Source organism: Orycteropus afer, unplaced genomic scaffold (assembly GCF_000298275.1).
Source record: "Orycteropus afer afer isolate SDZICR_OR568_19922 unplaced genomic scaffold, OryAfe1.0 scaffold00128, whole genome shotgun sequence".
Lineage (NCBI taxonomy): Eukaryota > Metazoa > Chordata > Mammalia > Tubulidentata > Orycteropodidae > Orycteropus > Orycteropus afer.
Window position 1 is genome coordinate 4,045,441 of NW_006921715.1, and position 22,594 is coordinate 4,068,034.

Here is a 22,594-nt window from a genome sequence, read left to right on the forward strand (position 1 = left end):
CAAACTGAATAAGAAAACACGACCCATCAGTATGCTGTCTACACGGGACACACTTTAGGTACGAAAACAAAATCAACTAAAAATGAAAGGTTGGAAAAATATATCAGGCAAAGAGCAATAAAAAAAAAAAAACAGGAGGGACAATATTAATTTCTGATAAAATAGACTTTAATACAAAAACCACCATAAGATACAAGGACATTACATCATGATTAAAGGGACCATCAAACAAGATGACACGGACACAATAAATATCTATGCACCCAGTGAAAGAACCCCAAAACACATGAATCCAACTTCAACAGAATTGAAAAGAGAAGCAGATAGCTCCACAGTGTAAGTTGGGAATTTTCCCACACCACTTTCAATGAAGGATAGAACTAGAAAGAACTCAACAAAGCCATAGAAGTACTAAACAATGTCATCAGCCAACTTGACCTTATAGACATACAGTGGATGTAACCCAACAACACCACAATACACATCCTTTTCCACTGCACATAGAACATTTTTCATAATAGAGCACACACACACACACACAAGCCTCAGTAAATTTAAAAACATTGAAATGCTGCAAAACATCTTCTCAGATCACAATGATAAAAATTAGAAATCAACAATAGGAAGATCCAGGGGGAAAAAAGCAAGCACATAGAAACTGATAGCACCCCTTAACGAAATAAAAAATGAAATTAAAGAATTCCTTCAATCAAATGAGAATGAAAACACAACATCCCAGTATCTTTGGGGCACAGCTCAAAGGGCAAGTTAGAGCAATACACGTACACATCAAAAAAGAAAAAAGAGCCAAAATCAATATCTTAACCCAACTTCTAGAACAATCAGAAAAACAGCAGCAAAATAAGCATTCAGTCACCATAAGAAAATAAATAATAAAGATTGAAGCATAAATAAATGAAACAAAAAACCAATAGAACCAACAAGACTAGTAGTTGGCTCTTTGAAAACATTAATAAAATCAACACACCGCTGGTAGATTTAACAAGTGAAAAAGAGGAGAAGATGAAAATAATAGGAATAATAAATGAAATGGGTGACATCACACCAGAACCAGCTGCAATGATGGCACAGTGCCTAAGGCGTTTGACGGCTAACCAGGAGGTTGAAGGGCCAAACCCACCAGCCGGTAGATGAGGCAATCTACTTCCATAAAGATTTACTGCCTTGGAAATTCAAAGAGGTTTGCTATGAGTTGAAATTGACTCAATGGCAGTAAGTTTTTGAGAATATCAGGATACTGTGAAGAACTGTACTCCAACAAATTAAAAAACCTGGAATAAATGAATAGATTTCTAGAAACATAAGACCTACCTAAACTAACATGGACTGAGATTGAAAACATGAACATACCTATAACAGAGGAAATTTAACAGGTCTAATAAAATTCTACACACACACACACACACACACACAAGTCCTAGCCCAGACAGCTTCACTGGAGAATTCTACCATTCAGAGAAGAGCTGACACCCATCCTACTCAAAATATTCCAGAACATAGGAAAGGATAGAATATTCCCAAATTCATTTTATGAAGCAAGTAAAACCTTGATACCAAAATCAGACAAAGACACCACTAAAAGGGAAAATTACCAACCAATATCCCTCATGAATACAGACAAAAATTAATTTTCAACAAAATGCTAGCCAATGGAATCCAACACTATATCAAAAAAATAATACACCATGACCAAGTGAGATTCACACCAAGTATACAATGATAGTTCAACAGTTGGAAAACAATCAATGTAATCCACTACATAAATAAAACAAAAGAAAATAAGATCATATCAACCAATGCAGAAAAGCCATTTGATAAAATCCAGTACCTATTCCTGATGAAAACTTTCTCCAAAATAGGAATAAAAGGGAAATTTCTCAACTAATAAAACCAACAACCAACATTATTCTCAATGGAAAGATATTCAAAGTATTCCCTTTGTAAACAGAAACCAGACAAGGATAATTTCTATCACCACTTCTAATTGGCATTGTATTGTGAGTCCTAGCCAGGGCAATAAGAGGAGAAAAAGAAGTAAAAGGCATCCAAATTGGAAAGGAAGAAGTAAAACTATCACTATTTGCATACGATATGATCCTATACATAGAAAATCCAAGAGACTCAACAAGAAAGCTACTGGAACTAATTGAAAGATTCAGCAACGTGTCAGGATATAAGATCAATATTCAAACACCACTTGGATTTCTTTACATTAACAAAGAGACCTTTGAAAAGAAATAAAAACATTTCTCACCATATGATTGTCTGATTCAAAATGGCAAAAACAGTCAATTTCAGCTCACTTAATGTCTAGGATATCGATGTTTATAGGTTCCATTTCACTTTTGACAACTTCCAATTTTCCCAAATTCGTAATTTGTACATTCCACATTCCAATTATTAATGGATCTTTGCAGCTCTTTCTTCTCATTTTAAGTCATGCTTTATTAGCAAATGGAGGACCCGCAAGCTTTACTCCATCCAAGCCATTGAGATCAACCCTACTTTGAGGAGGCAGCTCTTCCCCAGTCATATCTGAGCGCCTTCTGACCCGGGGGCTCATCTTCCAGCACTGTATCAGACGATTCATGGCTCTTCCTAAAGTTTTCCAGTGATTTATCAGTGTTTCCCTGCTATTTATTAGGGTTTTCTGTGGCCACTTTCCGAAGTGAATGACCCCACCCTTCTTCCCAGTCTCGTAGTCTGGAAGCTCCACGGAAACTTGTGAACTCTGCTGGTATTTGCAATACTGGTGGCATGCCTCCAGCCTCACAGTGACATGCAAGCCACCACAGTATGACAAAGTGACAGACAGGTGGTGGAGATGCATATATGTATATATATTCCATCCCATTGAGAAAGGACTTCCTGTTGTAATTTGTTCTGGGGTATCCTGTAGGAACTCATATTAGTTCCTTTTTGAAGTCGAACTCCTCATCATCTTTCAGCAATCAAATCTGACCCTCTGCTTGAGTGGTTCCAGTCTCAATGAGTCACCCTGTCTCCATCTGTCCCCATGTATCATTTATTTAGCACTCACAACCTCCTACATTACATTAGAATGCAGGTCCCACACTCCTATTGATCTAAAGCTCCTTTAGGGGCCAAGGGGATCCTGCTCTGCTTTCTGTGTTTGCTCAGGCATCCTTTCATCCAGCAAATGCATCATCCAGGCTCCAGCAAAGAAAACAGAAACCATGCTTTGTTGTTGTTATGTGCTGTCAAGGCGGACCCAACTCATAGCAACTCCTCCTTGGGTTTCTGAGGCAGTATCACTATCGAAGTAGATTGCCCAACCTTCCTTCCAAGGAGTGGCTGCTGGGTTTGGACTGCCAGCCTTCTGACGCCCACAATGCAGGTATTTGTATGGTTTGCACAGGACCCTGAAGTCTATCACAGCAGTGACACCCAATGCCATCTTTTCTGCAGATGGAGAATGGAAGATCAAGGAATTGCAAGGAAACACACAGACGTCTGAGACTGTACCCAGCATATGGCCAGCACGTCATGATGTTATTTCCTTTAGGTCTGGCACCTAACCTGCGTGGCCAGTAGTACTTCCTCTGTTTTCCTAAAAGCAAACAGAAGCCTAGAGAGCTGGAATATCCCGTAGCTTTCACCAAGACAGATACACCTCTTTTCTATCTGTGCCCTATGATGCAGCTCCCTGCACAAGTCCTAAGTTCGTGGACCTTTTGTTTTCTCTCTAAAGTCCCTGGGTGGGACAAACGACTCACAGGCTTAGCTGCTACCTGAAAGTCGACTGTTCAAGTCCACGCAGCAGGGGCTCGGAACAAAGGCCCAGTGTTCTCCTGAGAAAGTAGCCATTGACAGTGCCACGGAGCAGAGTTCCACTGGGACACCCCGCGTGGTTCCGCGAGTCGGAGTCGGCTTGACACAGCTGGGAAGTGTTCTGCCTTAGAAAGTGATGACCTCTAGGGACGTCGCCAGCCCAAGCAGCCTTCAAGCCGGTGCTGGTCTGTGAGACAAAAGCCATCAAGAGGAATGTAGTAAAACCTAGTGACACGACCACAGCCAGGGGAACCCACTTACAAGCAGAGCAAGTACCTTTCTTTCTTTTTATTTTATTTTATATTTTCCTCTCCCCCGTTGTAGAAATCTTTGCATATGGTTGTCTTTATTTTAATGTGCATGAATAAAAGATACCCTGTGAACTGATATAGTCCACAGGCTTTTGAGATCAAACAATTTTCTACTCCAGGTGCAATGTGGCAACGACAGATAATGTTGTCAATATGCTATATTTTTGTTAGGATGAACAAACATGGCTATAGCGATCATTTTCATGGGGTGTGTGTGTGTGTGTGTGTGTGTGTGGGGTGTGTGGTGCGTTTAAAGAATAAGATTTAAGGGATAAAAATCAATAAATGCAGAATTTTCCATAAAACCTTCACTGAGAAATATCCCTCCCTCTTCCTCATGTTTATTAAAGTGAACAGAATGCACTGACTTTCATAACGTGATGCAGAGTGATTCCTGGGAGGGATCTGGGTGATTAAATAATCCATGGCCTTTGGAGGTAACTGAAGATGAATACCTTCCTTCTAAACCCAGGGAGGAGTCCATAGCACCTCATGCAGACATCCTCTGAGGACTGGAGGCACCACCCCCTTCCTTTCATCCCACAGAAAGGTAACACAAACTCATGGTTTGTGGACAGTGAGTTACACTTTGTGTGCATAGCATATAAAATGCAAAAAGGATGTATGTAACAAAGTAGAATTCATGGGGGAAGTACAAACTCTGGGGTCAGACAGATACTGTATTTAAATTGGCTCTTGGCCTCAAGCAAACACCTTGACTTCTATAAACCTAAACATTCTCATCTATGTAATGGGTGTGAGTATTTGCAGCAGAGGATCTGGGCTTTAAGTCATGTTGCTATGGTGCTTAGCTGCTGTTGAGCCAGCGGCCAACTCAGTGACCCCAGGAACACTGGGCTTGGACCATTGTGATCCACAGGGACTTTCTTTGGCTGTTCACCAGAAGTAGATCACCAGGCATTTTTCCCTGGTCTGTCTTAGTCTGGAAGCTCTGCTGAAACTGTTTAGCATGGTAGCAACATGCCTGCATCCACTGGCAGATGGGTGCTGGTTATGCATGAGAAGTACTGGCTGGGAAGGATTCCAGGGTCTTCCACGCAGAAGGCAAGAATTCTCCCACTGAAACTCCACTGCCCTCATCTTTAAATTATAGCTATTATTAGAAGTTAGTCTGACAGTAATAATAATGTGTCTGTCGTTGACTGTCCATCCTAGGAATTCTATAGAATTCATTAGTTATCTTAGCTCTCACAACAGCATCATGTTGGTAATTTTTCCAAATTTATGAGGAAGACATTGAAATTCAGAAAGGGTAACTATTGAATTCCATGGAATTTAAGATGCAATCCACTGTAAGATGCAACATTACTTTATATAACATGAAGAGAGAAAAATATGCTGACAGTTCCAGCTGCAAGACACCATCAACTGTAGAATGCATTCAATCTCAGATGCTAAAATATTTTTTAAATATATGCCTTGGAATCAATAAAATATGGTAAATTGCCTCACACCACACAGCAACTAACCGGTAGACCAAGATACAAACACAAGACTATAAGAACCAGGAGCAGGGGGAGCATCTAGGACATAGTTATTGTCACACAGAAGAAGCCCCATAAATACGTACTGAATAACAGAGCATGCTTCCCATAGAGAGGGTATTGTATGGTATATGATACCTAAAACTAGGTAGCCTACAGACATGTTTGAGTATATTTGCTTTCCTGTCAATTTCCATTTGAGGATTGCTCATGAATCATAATGAAACTGAGAATAACTAACTTATTTATCTATACTTTTTTAAATAATTTATTTTTGTTGAAAATACACACTGCAGCACACACCATTCAACGGTTTCTCCATGTATGATTCAGTGACATGGACGACATTCTTTAGGAGGCGCAACCTTCTCACCCTCATTTTCCAAATTGTTCCTCCCCTGTTAACATAAACTCACTGCCCTCTAAGTTCCCTAGCTCGAACTCCTTGACTTGGTTCCAACTTGACTCCATATAGAGAGTTCTTAAAAGAGTGTCATGCTCAAGGCTGACATACTTTATTGATGAAGCTAAATTAATGTTTCGTTTAAAGATTTCAGGGGATATTTTTGGTCAAAGGTTTAAATATTATCTCAGGGTAACAGTTTCAGGCTCATCCATCCCCAGAAAGTCTGGATCCATGAAAATTTGATTCTGCATTTCCCCCCTTTTGATCAGGATTCTTCTGTAGAATATTTGATCAAAACATCCAGTATTTTTGACAAAAAGAAATTCTGGAATTCGCTTGGAGATGTAAGGTGGACAGAAAAGCAAGACAAATTGTTGTTGCTCCTGGAAAGATTATACTCCAGGACTGAGACTGTGAAAACAGCAGATCTCAGGCCCTGGGACCTGAACGATCCAGGCCTTCATCACCCACAAGTAGGATCCCATTGTAGAGCTGCTTATGAGGTAGAATCTTGATTTTAGTTTATTTTTATGTATACAGTAATACACAGGAATAGCTTCAGGCAAAATAATTTCAAGTATATGAAATAATCTGAAGTATATGGAATATGTGACCTGATTTGCTTCCCATCCACTGCTGTTGAGTGGATGTGAACTCACAGTGCCCCTAGAGGACAGAGTGGAACTGCCCCATGGGGTTTCCAAGGCTGTCAGTCTTCATGGAAGCAAAGCCCAAACCATACCCACTGCCATGGAGTCTATTCTGACCCACATCGCCCCTAGAAGAAAGAGTAGAACTGCCCCACAGGGTTTCCAAGGCTGTCAATCAGAGCAGATTGCCTTGCCTTTCTCCTATGAAACAGCTGGTGGGTTTGAACCACCGACCTTTGGCTTAGCAGCCAAATACTTGACCCACTATGCCCATGGAGCTCCTTTGCTCTGATTTGCTAAGGTAGAATGAAACTAAGATAATGTCTGGAAAGTGTTCAACCTGAGGTAAAACATGACCAGTTTAACTAGCAGGAGAGAGACTAAGACATGAGATGGATTGACCACATAAGTCTCATTCTAAATTTAGAGCAGTTAAAAAACACAGATTCTTAAAAGCCTACTCTGTGCCCTCAATGAAGAGCAACTTGGCCCTGTCACCAGAGGCTCTCAGAGTCCATGTGGTACACTCAGGAACCCCATGAACACTTTGCTAACTCCCAGTTACTAAAGACGCTTCCACTTTAGGCACTTACCACCACTGAGCTATATGTGAGTTTGTTGTACTGTGATGTCTTGAGTGTTGCCATGATGCTACAAGCTATGCGATGAGTATTTCAAATACCAGCAGGGTCACCCATGGAAGACAGGTTTCAACAGAGCTTCTAGATGAAGACAAACCAGGAAAAAGGAACCACAGATCAACTTTTGAAAATGAACCACTAAAAACCCTGTGGATCACCACAGAGCATTGTCTATACAGTGCTGGAAGATGAACCCGGTAGGCTGGAACGGTCAAAGCACACAGTGGCGACAGTGGGCTCCAGCATGCCAAGAGTCACGCAAACAGCACTAGTTGGTAATGCTTTGTTCTGTGGTACACAGGGTCACAAGGTCACCAGGAGTGGGAGCAGACTCAGTGATAACTAACAAAACCAATTTCAGACATGATGACACATGCTCATCATTATCTAAACACTGTGAAAGCTTTGAGGTTAACACCCATCCCCACCTACTCATCTCAGTGTGTCTTAGGAGCTCTCTGGTGAAGCGAAGAGTATTGGGCCTTCATTTTATGAATGAGGAAATGATACCTCAGAGAGATTAACAGCCTGTCCAATGACCACATGGAGGGAAGTGGCATAGAACCGCTGGAAGACCCAGCTTAGTTTTAAATTTAAATCCCAAAGAAGATTGAGATAAGAAAAATGGCCATTTTGGTCTTTTCAAAATTAGTAAAATGTATCAATAAATACACTACAAGGATTTCACAAATACATTTGAAGTTACAGTCAGTGCCCTATCATTTACAAAGAACTGCCGGTCTGACAGTCTATTGTGCTGTGGCGGCTTTGAAGGCTGTCATGATGCTGGAAGCTATGCTGCAGTATGTCAGTTACCAGCAGGATCACCCATGTGGGACAGGCTTCCATGCAGCTTCCGGACTAAGACAGATGAAGAAGAAGGATTGGTGATGGACTTATGTACTTCGGAGGGGAGTGGTCAGTGAGAACTTTATGAAGGTCCTCTGATCTCCTATGCCAGGAATGATAAACTATAGAGTGATGTCACCTCATTGCCAAAATGAACATTTCTGGATCTATCTTGAAGTACAACACACTGTCAGTGAGAGGATAACATCCATACACCTCCAAGGAAGACCTGTTGTTATGAGTATTATTAAAATTCATACTAATGCCAAAAATTAAGAAATTGAAGATTTTCCATTAAAGACTTTTACCAACTTCTGCAGTGTGAAATTGATCAAACATATAATCAAGATGCACTTATAATTGCTGGCAACTAAAATGCAAAAACTGGAAACAAAGAAGGAAGATCAGTACATGAAAAACATGGCTTTGATGATAAGAATAATGCTGGAGATCATATGATAGAATTTATCAACCAATGACCTACTCATTGCAAATATCATTTTGCAAGAACACAAACAGCAACTTTACATGTGGGCCTCACCAGATGGAATACACAGGAATCAAATCGAATACATCTGTGGAAAGAGACCATGGAGAAGCTCAGTATCATCAGTCAGAACAAGGCCAGAGGCGGACCGTGGAACACACCGTCAATTACTCATATGTGAGTTCAATTTGAAGCTGAAGAAAATTAAAATAAGTCCATGAAAGCCAAAGTGTGACCTTGAGTATGTCCACATGAATTTGGAGACCATCTCAAGAATAGATTTGTCTTTTTATGGTATTGATCTCATACAATATTTTACAATACTGGTGTATGCAAAAAGTCAAGAAAAAATTTACACATAGAATGAAACAGTCTTTGGATTTTACCAAGGATGGAAGGAGAAAGGAGGATCAATCAGTAACTAGGGAGTAGACACATATTAACTTGGCTGAAAAAATCCACTGCCATCAAGTGAGTTCTGACTCAAGGCAACCCTCTAGAGTCGACTGCTCCATAGGAGTTCCAAGGCTGTAAATCATTACAGAAGCAGCTGTTGCATCATTCTACCATGGAGTGGCTGGTGGCAGGGAGGGCTGCTTGGACTGCAAAGGGAAATGCATTACATAAGGAGGAGGTCAGTACAAAGTGATCAAGGCAAAGGAAGACCCTGGGAGGAACACAAGAGTTAACAGCAACAAAAGGAAGTACTATTACAATCCTGCAATAGTAATGGCAATAATCTATGAGTGGATACATAGACACACAACCTGAATAGGTGTTAGAAAGTGAATGGGACTACTCCCAGGAAGATATTTAGGTATGACAGAGGATATTTCTATCTATGTATTTATATGTGCTATAAACATGACATGAATACAGTAGAGCATACAGGGAACAAATTGATGAAAACTTTCAGCCACAACCAAACATATTAAGAGCAGCCTGAGGCCTCAGGACCATAGTCTCAGGGGCCATCAAGGCCATTTGGTATAACATAGTTCACAAAGACAATTTTTACCTACCATAGGGACCCCTCCTTGGGTTTCTGAAGCAGCATCTCTATGGAAATTGGTTCCCCAATCTTCCTTCCAAGGAGTGGCTGGTGGGTTTGAATAGCCAGCCTTCTAGTTAGCAGTCAAATGTCTTAGGCACTATGCCACCAGAGTTCCTATATTAGTAATTGGTGACTGGGGTCTTAAAAGCTTGTAAATGGCCATATAAGGGGCAGCTATTGGTCTCTCCCCAACTGGAGCAAAATAGAGTGAAGAAAATCAGAGACTCAAGGAAATAATTAGTCCAAAGGACTAATGGACAATGTGAATTTCAGCCTCCTTGACCCTGAAACCAAAAGAGCTATCATACCCAATCATCACTAACCATTCTAAAAGGTATTCAAACAGGAACTGTGTGAAGTGAGGAAAAAATTATAGAACAAATCTCAAAGTCATAAAAAGGACAAGGCTTGCTGGGCTGATAAAAACTGATAGAACTCCCAAGACTATGGCCCTCAGACACACTTCAAGTCAGGAACTGAACTCACTCCCAGGGTTCAACTTTTAATCAAATGACAGATAGGCCTATAAGGTGAACTATAATTCCACAGAGTTACACTCCTTAGAACAGCCAACCATATGAGATCAAAAGGCCACCATTTGCCCAGGGATAAAGCTCAGAAGGTGGGAGGTGTGGTACCTGGAAAGAAGGACAAATGGCAATGACAAACACAGTGAGGAAGTGGGAAGAGTAATGTTACATTGTGGGGATTGCAATCAATGTCAAAAACCAAACGTGTGTGAATTTTTTAATGGAACATAAATTTGTTCTGTAAACTTTCACCCAAATCACAATAAAACCTTAAGAAAATAATAGATTTAACAGCTTGAACAAAATACAGGAGACCTGAAGATGAGGTGAGATGTTGGATGACATCAAGGACACTATGATAAATGAAGCAAATGGTCATGGAAAGAAAGAGAGAAAGAAGCAAGGGACTAAGGAAGGAAAGATGGCCCAAACAGTTGTCAGAAGAAACTTGCCCTTGAATACAGAGTAGCTAAAGCAAATGGAAGAAAGGGTGAAGTAAAACAACTGAACAGAAGATTTCAAGTGGTGGGTCAAGAAGACAAGTTATTATAATGAAATATGAGAAGACCTGGTGTTAAAAAGCCAAAAGGGAAGAACATGCTTGACATTTCTCAAACTGAAAGAACAGAAAGAAAAAATCCAAATGTCCTGTTACAGAATTGAAAGATTCTATGGACAAAACATTGAATGAAGCAGGAAGCATCAAAAGAAGATGGAAGGAGTACACAGAGTCATTGAATGAATATGAGCCAGTCAATCTTCACACACTTCAGGAGGTAGCATATAAACAAGAATCAGTGGTATTAAAGGAAGGAGTCCAAGCTGCACCGAAAGTATTGCCAAAAAACTAGTCTCCAGGAGGTGACGGAGCACCAATTGAGATGTTTCAACCAACAGATGTTACACTGTAAGAACTCACTGGTGTATGCCAAGAAATTTGGCAGATAGCTACCTGGCCAACTGACTGAGCCAATTCCAACAACGGTGATCTGATAGACTGCAGAAATTGTAATTTATATCTATATTTTTATCTATATCATCTCTATCTCTATATATCTTGTTAATATCACATGTGAATAAAATTTTGCCAAAGATAATTCCAAAACTGTTACAGCACATCAACAGAGAACTGCCAGAAATTCAACCCATATTCAGAGGAGGATGAAGAGCTCTGGTAGCATAGTGCCTAAGGCACTTGACTGCTAACCAGAAGGCTGGTGGTTCAAGTCCACCAGCCACTCCTCAGAAGGAAGATGGGGCAATCTACATCCATAGTGATACTGCCTCGGAAACCCAAGGATGGGTCACTATGAGTTGGGTCCGACTCAACAGTACATAACAACAACAACAACAATCAGAGGAGGATGCAGAACCTGACTGAAAGCAGAGAATACTAGAAATATGTTTCCCTGAGTTTTACTGACTATGCAAATGTATGTGACTGTGTGGAGTATAACAGATTACGGATAGCGTTGCAAAGGATAGGAATTCCAGAACACTTAATTATGCTCATGTGGAACCTGTACATAGACAAAAATCCATTTGTTCAGATAGAACAAGGGGATACTGCATGGTTTAAAATCTTGAAAGATGTGCATAAAGTTGCGTCCTTTCACCATATTGTTCAATCTGTATGCTGAGCAAATAATCTGAGAAGCTGGACTATAACAAGAAGAACAAGGCATCAAGATTGGGAGAAGACTCATTAGAACACCTGTTATATGCAGAAGGAACAACCTTGCCTTACTTGCTGAAATTGAAGAGGACTTGAAGCACTTACTGATGAAGATCAAAGACCACAAGCTTCAGTATGTATAAAGAACATACTGAACACAAACATCAAGAAAACAAAAGCCCTCACAACTGGACCAATAAGCAACATCATGATAAAAGGAGAAAAGATTGAAGTTGTCAAGAATTTCATTTAATTTGGTTTCATGATCAACACCCATAGAAGCAGCAGTTAAGAAACCAAATGATGTGTATCATTAGTAGGGACCAGTCCCTGAAGAAGTATATGATACTTGGTAAAGCAGAGAGTAACAAAATAAGGAAGACCCCTAACTAGATGGGTTTACACAATGGCAGCCACAGTGGGTCAAACATAACAATGGCGAGGATGGCTCAGGACTGGGCAGTGCTTCGTTCTTTGTACACAGAGTCGCCATGGATCGGAACCAACCTAATGACACCTCACAACAACAACAGTTTGCAAAATGCATTTGGACGCCTGGTTTAACTCTACCTTTCCCACCACTGTCCAAAGGTCGAGGAGTAGAGAACAACTTCACTTAAAACATAAAGAAACTGAGGGTCAGAAGGGGCAGCAGATTCACCTAGAGGTGTGGAGCCTGGAAGTCTGAGTCTCTCCCTCCTGGTCCAGGCCTCCTTCCTACCACACACACTGTCCCTCTCAGATATGAAAGCATCTCTCCCAGCCCCGCTAATCCTCCAATCTGACTTTGTTTGATAGGGATGAGCATAAGGATTGGGGCACTTTCACCAGCAGTATCCCACGTTATTTCCACTTGAACTAAAAGGGAGACTTTGGAGATGACAGAGACAATGTGATCTCAAGCAGAAGTTAACTACAGCCCATGAACTGAGAACTCTACACAGGACAGAGGAACAGAGCTACATCTTTGGGGAGCCGCTCCACCCTATCCTGCTCAGGGACTACTTTGTGGATAAGGCAGCTCTGGGTTGGGGAACTTAAATGCCTGACCCAGTCATCTGGCCCAGAAGGCCTAGATCATGGCTTTCCAGTGCACACATCAGCTCTGGACCTCCTTACCTCTCAGCCCCAATGACTCTTTATTTCCTTTTAGCCTTCAGGAATGAGCTGCTTCTTAGCCTGATTATTGGCATCTAGAGGAGAGCTGGGGTAACCAGCCCAGGAGACTGAAGTCTCTAGTCTCATGTCCCACCTGCTGCAGGACTTCACAAGGGAGGATCAGATGTTCCCTGTGTCGAGGTGGCCTCCACTTAGTCTCCAGAATCCCTGAGGACACCACTTGAAGCATTTCAGTTTCTCCAAACTCTGGCTAAACCCAGGCCAGGGAGTGGTATAAGCTTACTTCATACACATCATCAGGAGAGACCAACCAATCACTAAAAAGGGGCATTAGGCTTAGTGAAATAGAAGGTAAGGAAAGTCAGGGAGACCCTCAATGAGATGGATGGATACAACACCCATAATGATGGGCTCCAATGTGCCAAGGATTGTGGGAATGGCACGTTTCCTTTGGTTATATGTAAGGTTAATGACTCAATGACAGCTAAGAACAAGAAGGACATCATCCCCTTCCTGTTGTTTGTTGTTGTTATGTGCCGTCGAGTCAAACCCAACTCATAGCGACCCCTCCTTGGGTTTCCGAGGCAGTATCACTACGGAAGTAGGATTGCCCAACCTGCCTTCCAAGGAGTGGCTGGTGGGTTTGAACTGCCAGCCTTCTGGTTAGCAGGCAAGTGCCTTAGCCACTATGCTACCAGAGCATTTGGGTGAAAACTAAAGGAGACTATTCCAGTTAATGGAAGATGTTTGCTCAAGTGCTTTTATTATTGTCTGATGACTAACGTCTTATATCTATAGTGATAGTCATGGTGAAACTGACAGGATACACTGTAAACATAGTGTCCATCCAATTTCCCATTCATTATTTTGTTAAAAGCATTTCCCTGTGTTAATAGCAAGTCTTTGTAATAAAAAATGAAGTCCTTGTAGGTTAACCTTAAGTCCTCCATACCATTAAATGAATTGGCTAGCCTACAGTATACACAACCGCTCCTGTGTACAGCTACATGGTTCCAAAGCTTTCCATCTTTAAGGAGTTGAATGCACAGAATTGTCCATGCAGCCCTCCTCCAGTGTATAGGAGGATTCTACAGATGGGTTCTTGGAAGTGGGGTCTTTGTGTAAGAGGGTGTGAGGGATTTGAAGCTAGTGGAGTGTACTAGGACTTATCTTCCCAAAGTGTGAGACTTACTCCCACCCTCCCAGCCTTGAGGGAGAGAGGCATTTCTCCGCACAGGCTCCCTCCACCGACAGCTGCCCCCTCCACCTGGAGTTCTCATTTGCTTTGAATCCAGAAACCGGTCTCTTTGGGGCTTCTGGCGTGACCGATTTTACCCAATGATGGCCAGTCTCTTTGTGTAGTTTAACCGGCCACATTAATCAAAATAGCTGTCTGGTTTCACAGGCCGTCACTGTGGGAATGGCTCCACATATTCTGAACAATCAATGGCTCAGCAAGGGTAGTAAAAAGCCACATTGCCCCAAGCCGCGCTCCGCCTGGAAAGGCGGGTGTCCAAGGGGCTCCCCCGTGAGCCAGGGGAAGCACTATGGGCTTCCGTGCACAACTGCTTTGCTTTTGTCCTCCAAATTCTCAAACAGCTGCCTGGCAATGGCAGACTGTGGGAGACCTAGTGCTGTGTGTTCACCACACCATTCCCTGGCCTGTGCCTCGGGAGGACTACATTTCCCAGATTGCCTTGTTCATTAGATGGGGACAGGTCACTGAGCGATTTGTCGGTGTTAGTTGCCATCCAGTAGATGGTGACTCACAACCCTGTGTGTGTCAGAACTGTGATCCACAGGGTTTTCATGGCTGTGACCTTTCAGAAACAACCCCAGCTCTGTCTGCTGAGGTGCCTCCGGGTGAGTTGGAACCATCAGCCTTGTATTCCTGCCATTAACCATTTGTAGCACCTACTGAGCACTGGCCAGTAGACATGTGAGCAGAGGGATGTGTTTCTTCCTACAGGAGGAAGTAAAGAGCTAGTTCTGGTTCTCCTCTCCCCTCCCCTCTCCTTCCCTCTCTCTCTGTCTCTCTCCCTCTGTCTCTCTCTCTGCATCCCTCTCCCTCTCCCTGTCTTCTCTCTCCCTCTCTTCTTCCGGTTCTTCTCCTTTTCCTCTTCTTCCTCCTCTTTCTTCTCTTCCTCCCTGTCTTCCTCCCTCCCTCTCCATCTCACTCTCACTCTCTCCCTCTCACCAACACTGAGACTCAAGCCTTCATTTGACTCCAAATCAAAAGTGAGGTAGGAGAAACACCACATTCTCCAGTCTGCCAAGAATTTCAATTACCATGAATCTGTCCAAGGGTCCGACAGCACTGGGTTTAGCCTGTTGAGCCCCACCCCATTCACCCCTTCACAGAGGCAGGGCACACTCTCTATAGCTTTGTCTCAGGAGCTGCCTGGGAAAGGGCCTCCCTGCCCTACACATTTTTGAGATACGGTCAGGCAGGGCTGGCCCAGCTGTTTTTCATGCCTGTCCAAGTCTCATTTCTTGGAAAAGAAGCAGGAGCAGGGCCTTTTGTGGGGGTCACAGGGAACAATGGTGGCTTTCACAGTGCCGTGGTCTCTGCAGCTGTGCAGGGTCTGCAAGTATCTCTCTGACCACATCGGGGGGCCCCTCCACCCAGTCAGGAACAGGTGTGGGACAACGTGGCTGCCATGACGAATTCACACTGACCCTCGGTCGCTTGCTCTTGCTCAGCTGGTCTTCTCTCAGCACTGGGTGGTAGGAGTGGCATCAGATGGAAAGGGAGGAACTCAAAGAAGGCAAAGACAAAGCTCTTGTCCTTGAGGGGTTGAAAGTTTCCCCCAAGCATCAATATTTTGAGGAGCTCTGGTGGCGCAGTGCCTAGGGCATTTTGACTGTTAACCAGAAGGTTGGTGGTTCAAACCCACTAGCCACTCCATGGAAGGAAGACTGGGCAAGCTACTACTTCCATAAAGATTTACCACCTCAGAAACCCAAAGGGGGTTTCTGTGAGTCAGAATTGACTCAATGACAGTGAGTTTGGTTTGGGTTTTATCAATATTTCAACACAAGGGAGAATCGATGCCCATGGGATGATAGAAGCATGTGGAAGGTGTGTTATAAACCCAACTCTTAGGGACAGCAGGCCAAGGAAAATCCAGCAGACACACATCGGTGTGCCCAGACATATATATAAGACTAATCATTTCAACATTGTCTGCATTAGCAAAGGACAGAAACAGCCTAATATGCCCCGGAGGTGACTGGTTAGATAAAGATGACCAGTCCATCAGAGTACATGGCTGCAGCTACAAAAAAATAGGCAGAGCTGGACGCAAAGCTCTGGAGTATGTTTCAAGGTGCACGGTCCCACAGTGAAGCAAGAGTCCAAGGAGAACAGTAAGATATTCACTGCATGGTTTGAAATCAGGAAGGGTGTGCATGGGGTTGTATTCTTTCACCATATTTATTCAATCAGTATGCTGAGCAAATCATCTGAGAAGGTGAATTTTATGAGGAAGAACACAGCATCTGGATTGGAGGAAGGCTCATTAACAACCCACAATATGCAGATGACACAACCTTACTAGCTGGAAGCAAAGAGCAATTGAAGCACTTACTGATGAAGATCAAAGAATACAGCCTTCAGTATGGGTTACACCTCAACACAGAAAATACAAATCCTCACAATTGGACCAGTAAGCCACATCACAACAAACGAAGAAAAGATTGAAACTGTCAGAGATTTCATTTAACTTGGATCTACAATCAACATCCAAGAAAGCAGCAGTCAAAAAATCAAATGATGTATTACCCTGGGCTAATCTGCTGCAAAAGGTCTCTACAAAGTGTTAAAGAGCAAAGATGTTTCTTTGAAAACTATGGAGCAACTGACTTAAACTATGCCATTTTCAAACCCTCATGTACATGTGCAAGCTGGACCATGAATAAGGAAGACCAAAGAAGAGTTGATGCATTTGAATTGTGGTGTTGGCAAATATTGAACAAACCATTGACCACCAGAAGAATTAATAATCTCTCTTGGAGCAGGTCCAGCCACCATGCACCTTGAAAAGGAGAAAAGCCAGACTTCATCTCAGGTACTTTGGTCATGTTGCCAGAAGGGACCAGTCCTTCAAGAAGGCTATCATGCTCGGTAAAGTAGAGGGTCAGTAGAAAAAGGAGAAGCGCCTCAATGACCAGGCAGTGCTTCGTTCTGTTGTACGTGGGGCCACTATGAGTCAAAACCAACTTGATGGCACCTAACAACAACAACAAAGCACATAGCACCCCGATGCAGCTCCCACCACGGCAGGGCAGATAGTTACATCTGCTGGTGTAAGTACAGACTCTCTCTTGGGGGTGTACAAAACATTGGTTCAAATGCTTTCCCTCTGGGAGGAATTCTGGGGAGCCAAAAAATCAGGGGAGGGAGGAGAATATCATTTTTACTCTACGTATTTTTAAACTGAAAATGATCTTACCTTGTCATGTATTACTACTTTTAGAACATATATGACCAGCAAAAATAGCCAAAAAAAAAAAAAAAGAGAGAGAGAGAGAGAGAAGCACAAACAGAAGCCAGCCACTGGATTTGCACAATGGGGATGCTATGAGTTGGAATCAGCTCAAGGGAATTAGGTGTAATGAGCCTTGGGGGCACAGTGGGTAAGTGCCTACCTGCTAACTGAAAGATGGGCAGTTCCAACCCACCAGACGCACAGGGAGAAAGATATGGAAGTCTGCTTCTGTCAAGATGACAGCCTCGGACACAGTTGTAGTCTTTCCTATGGAGTCACTATGCATGGCATTGACTTGATAACAATGGGTTTGGGTTTTGGGGAGTGAGTTTGTAGTCTTTGGGTGGTAGAAACAATTAAGCATTCAGACTGAGAGTCAGATTAATTCTTCAAACCAAAAGCTTGGCAGTTAGAACGCACCCAGCAGCACCTCAGAAGAAAGGCCTGGCAAGTTGCTTCTGGAATGCCACAGCTGGGGAAACCCTGTGGGGCACAGTATGTACACTCCAGCACACAGGAGGCGGCCATGGGTTAGAATCAATTGGATGGCAACTGGTTTGGTTTGCTTTTGTTTAATGAGTCTGTGGTGAGACGTAATGAGAGATATATGTACACAGCTGGCATAGAACCCAGATATATTGGGGTGTTTTTTGGGAAGAGGAAGGAGGTGTAGCTGGCTGCCTCTGCAGAGGGTGAAGAGAGGCCAGTTGGAAGCACACAGAAAAAAGTATTTGTCTGAGTCAATCTAGACCCTTCAGGGTTGCAACTCCAGCTCCACCAGCAATTCCCAGTTAGTTCACAGAGTTTCTGAGTTTTAATTTTCTCTCCTGGCAAATAGTGTTAAGGATGCCCAACTCAGAGATTACTCTGCAGGTCACTGGTATCTCAGGAGCCTGGCACACAGTGGGGCTTGTCTCCACTCTTCAGTCCTCTCCTTTCCTCACCTGCCACCTTTTACAGATAACAGGACTTGGTGCTGAGGGTAACAAAGAAAGCAGCATTAGAGCCCCCCTGTGGTGTATCAAACAGGCTCCAGGCAGGTGCCTTGTCTCTGGAGCTGATTAAGTATAAGTGAGATGGAAGGTGGAGGCCAGGCATTCTCAATGCAGCAAGAAGGCTTGTTAGACCATAGGTTACTGGCCCCACCCAGAGTTCCCAATTCAGTGGGTCTGGGAAAGACCCTAGATTTGGATTTCTGACAAGCTCCCTTGTCAGAATGGATAAGACTCATCCCTGGGCCATAATAAAAACTATTGATGTAGAAGACCCAACCCAACAGGTCTATGAACACTGTAGGATCTTGAGTAACTGTCTTCTTCATACTTAGGATAAAATGTTTTTACATAGTACAGCAAAGGAATTTACATGGATCAGGCCAGGATTGTTTTTAGTGTTTAACTGTTTCCACGGGAGTAGCTCACAGGTATGAGTGGTGTCTGTGGCCTCAAGAGAAGTGACCATGAGGGTGGTCTCTGGCCTCCCCACCGTGTAGTAACTGAGCAGCGTTACTTCAATCTAGTTGATATATCTGGCAGAAGAAAGAATTGGTTTGAAGAAAAAGTTTCCTTTAAAAGTTTAAACACAAAAGCAAAGAAAACAAGCCAAATACCTTGGAAAATGGTTGGTGCCAGTTCCCATTGACACAAGACATTAAGAGTGAATGATTTAAGAAGCAGGAGAATGGCTGGTGAGCCATCTACCACTTAGCAGAAGAAGCCCGAATCTTGTGCACCAGCTGGTCACATGACAAGCGTCAAGGACATGGCTTCACGCACGTGGACAAACACTCAGGACCCAGCGCCCTCTTCTAATCTCTGGCCTTCTTGCCATTGACCTCCTTATGGAGCTCTGACCTTTCAGCTCTCCAGCCAACTTGGCACCCCTTCCACCTCTATTGTTCTGGATTTCAGGTTGTGTAGATTCTTTTCTGTCTGTGTGGCGCTTAGATTGCTTCGTGAGCATAAGTCAAACTTTGCTGTGCATCTTATTCACATGTGTAGTTGTTAAAAACACAGATGCCTTGACCTTACCTCAAGATATTCCAACTCAGTATGACCCCTGGGAGACTGTATGAGATGGTAATAAGAGATCTTGACTCCGGTATCAGAAGCCTTGAGTTTGAGTGAAGCCTGGCTCTGCCACTCATGACCTGTGTAACCTTGGGAAACACCTTTGTGCTTTCTCAGACTGATTCTTCATTGTAAAATGGGGCTGAGAATATAAGTCCAATACCTTATAGATTGGCAGGAAATTAAGTGAGTTAGGAATGGACTCACACAGCAATGACAACACATGTAAACAGACCAAACTACTGCCTGGTACATGGTGGGCATTTAATGCGATGTGTATTGTGTTGTTAGTACAAAAGATTACAGACTTGGCTTTGGCTCCCTTGTTTGGTTCTCAGTGCCTGACTTTGCTCAGTTAAGAGCTCCTTCACCTTTGTCTTAGCCAAACAGAACCCAATCCTGGCCCTGGTTCATTCGGCATGTGACCATATGCGTTGAATCCAGCACTTTCTCATCACACTCAATATCCTTTCCACTGCCTTCTCCCCTACCATCACCAGGCAAACATTTGCTCCTGATTCCAAACCCAGCTGCCATGCCCAGTCTTTTCCCAAGCCCTCCTCAGTGCTCCTCTGTATTTATGCACTCCTAGAATTCTTGATTCAGCACATTTTACCCTAATTACTGCTTACTGGCCTGGCTCTTCCTTGCACACAAAACCTACAATTTAATCTTCCTCCAATCTCCAGGCCCTAAGATGATGCATGCAGTGATGCTCAATAAAGGAAGGCTCCGTCAGTAAGTGTCTACTTTGTCCCTCGGAATCTGATCGCAAATGTCTAGAGAAAACCCTGACTTGGCTCCTTTCATTTGGGGACCTTCTTACCACTGTCTCCATTTGTTCTCCTGCCCTCTGGTTTTCATGTTAAATGAAAAGTGAGTATAAAATGTGACATGGAATAAAAGCCAAGCCATAACTCAAGCCCCATGGATGAACTTCAAACAGGGACTTGAAACATACAAAATAAGAACCAGCTTCACCAGGACAGGGTGTAAGGAGTGAGGCACTCAATGACTCTCTCAGATGTTCTGGAAGCACACTTTGATTTCATATATTTTGAATTAAATTGATTGAAATTCAAAGCTAAAGCCAACATACCACATTTCCTTTGGTCAGAAGTGAAGTGTGAAAATAGTGTTTTGAATTCTCAGTTGGATGCACAGCTCTGGGTTTGAAGTGTGACAGACTGTGGAGGTTTTGGGTTACTGGAAATTTCAACATTCCGTGGGCTCAGTCTTCCAAAGGCGTTTGAGAAATTGAAAACAAGGAATTATGGATTCCTGGAGTGTCAGATGGGCATCGGTGAAAACTTCCCTAAGCTCTGAGAATTGCCATAGAGTTGTACTCATTCCCATTGTGGCTGCCACTGAATGTTGGTGAAGTTGCTTGTGGGAAAGACATCAGGGTCTTGGTAGCTCTTCTGCCAGAGGATTTCCAGTCAGTGGAGACTCAGGAATGTATCCCCTTCCTACTGCTGAGGGAAAGGCAGAGTTACGAAAATCCACGCACATGTCTGACAAAAGAGATTTAGAGTTGGGTGTGATGAGCAGAATGGGCATGACTTAGGGCAAGGAAATTTGTCTGCCTCTAAAGTGAGTTTGGGTTTTTGGTGCATCATACTTTGAAGTTTATCTTGTTCCAAATTTTCTGAATTTTGATATTTTTAAGTATATGGAAATCCATTATTATATTCAATCTCTGCTTTGTGCTCCACAATACATTTGGAGCCTTATTTTGTATGGAAATGAGGACCACATTAAATGGAGAAACACTGAATGATTTTCCTATAACACTGGGAACAAGGCAAGGATGGTCCTAGTTAGAAAAACAGGCAAGAATAATAAATGAAACACATCGAGACTGGAAAAGAAGAAGTAATATTGTCTCTTTGCTCAGACAATATGATTGTCTATTTAGAAAATCCTCAGAAATCAACAATAAAAACAAAAATCAAAACTAATGAAGTCTCAGAATACAAGATTAATAAATAATAATTAATTTTATTTATATATACTAGAAAAAATATTTTTAATTCATATAAAACAACATAAAATATCTAGTAATAAATTTAACAAAGATGTGCAAGATCTCTACAAGGATAACCACAATAATTACTCAGAAATAAAGAAGATCTAAATAAATGAGAGATATACCATATCCATGAAGGTTCAATATTTTTAGGTCATTGATTCTACTCAAATCGGTTCATAGATTCAACTCTATCTCAATTGTAATTCTAGTTGACCCTTTTTTAAAAAATGGAAATAAAAAAGCATATTACATGGAAATGCAGAGGCTCTAGCCTCAGAAACCAGAGGAGGGCTTTATATGAGTCAGGTCTGACTCAATAGCACATAACAACAACAACAGAATAACCAAAGCAATCTTGCAAAATAGACCAAATGTGGAGGACTTGTGAAGCCAGATTTCAAGTCTTACACTGCAGCTACATTTAACAAGACAGAGTGAGGTTGACATGAGGATGGACAAGCAGACCTAGGAAACAGATCATCACAGAAGAGACTCACGTTTACATGGTTATTAGATTTTCAACAAATATGACAAAACAATTAAAATGAGAGAAGTAAAGCCTTTTAAACAAATTGGATATTCAAATGGAAGCAAAAGTGAATCTCAACCCTTACCTTACACCACACACATGATATAATTTTAATTTAAAGCCAAAGCTAAAATTATGTACTTTTTTTACAAATATAGGAGAACATCTTCGTAACCTGAAGATAGACTATTTTTCTAAGACAAGACTCAGGAAACAATAATTACCATAAAAGAAAAAAAAATGTAAACTAGACTTCACCAAACTCAATATATGTTGCTTACCCAATGACACATTTGAGAAAATGAATAGGAAAGCCTCAAACTATGAGAAAATATTTGCAAATCATAAATCTAACAGAAGTCTTCTATCCAGTAGAAGGAAATCTTACAAGTAAATAGTAAAGATGAAAAAACCTAAAAATTAGCAAAAGACTT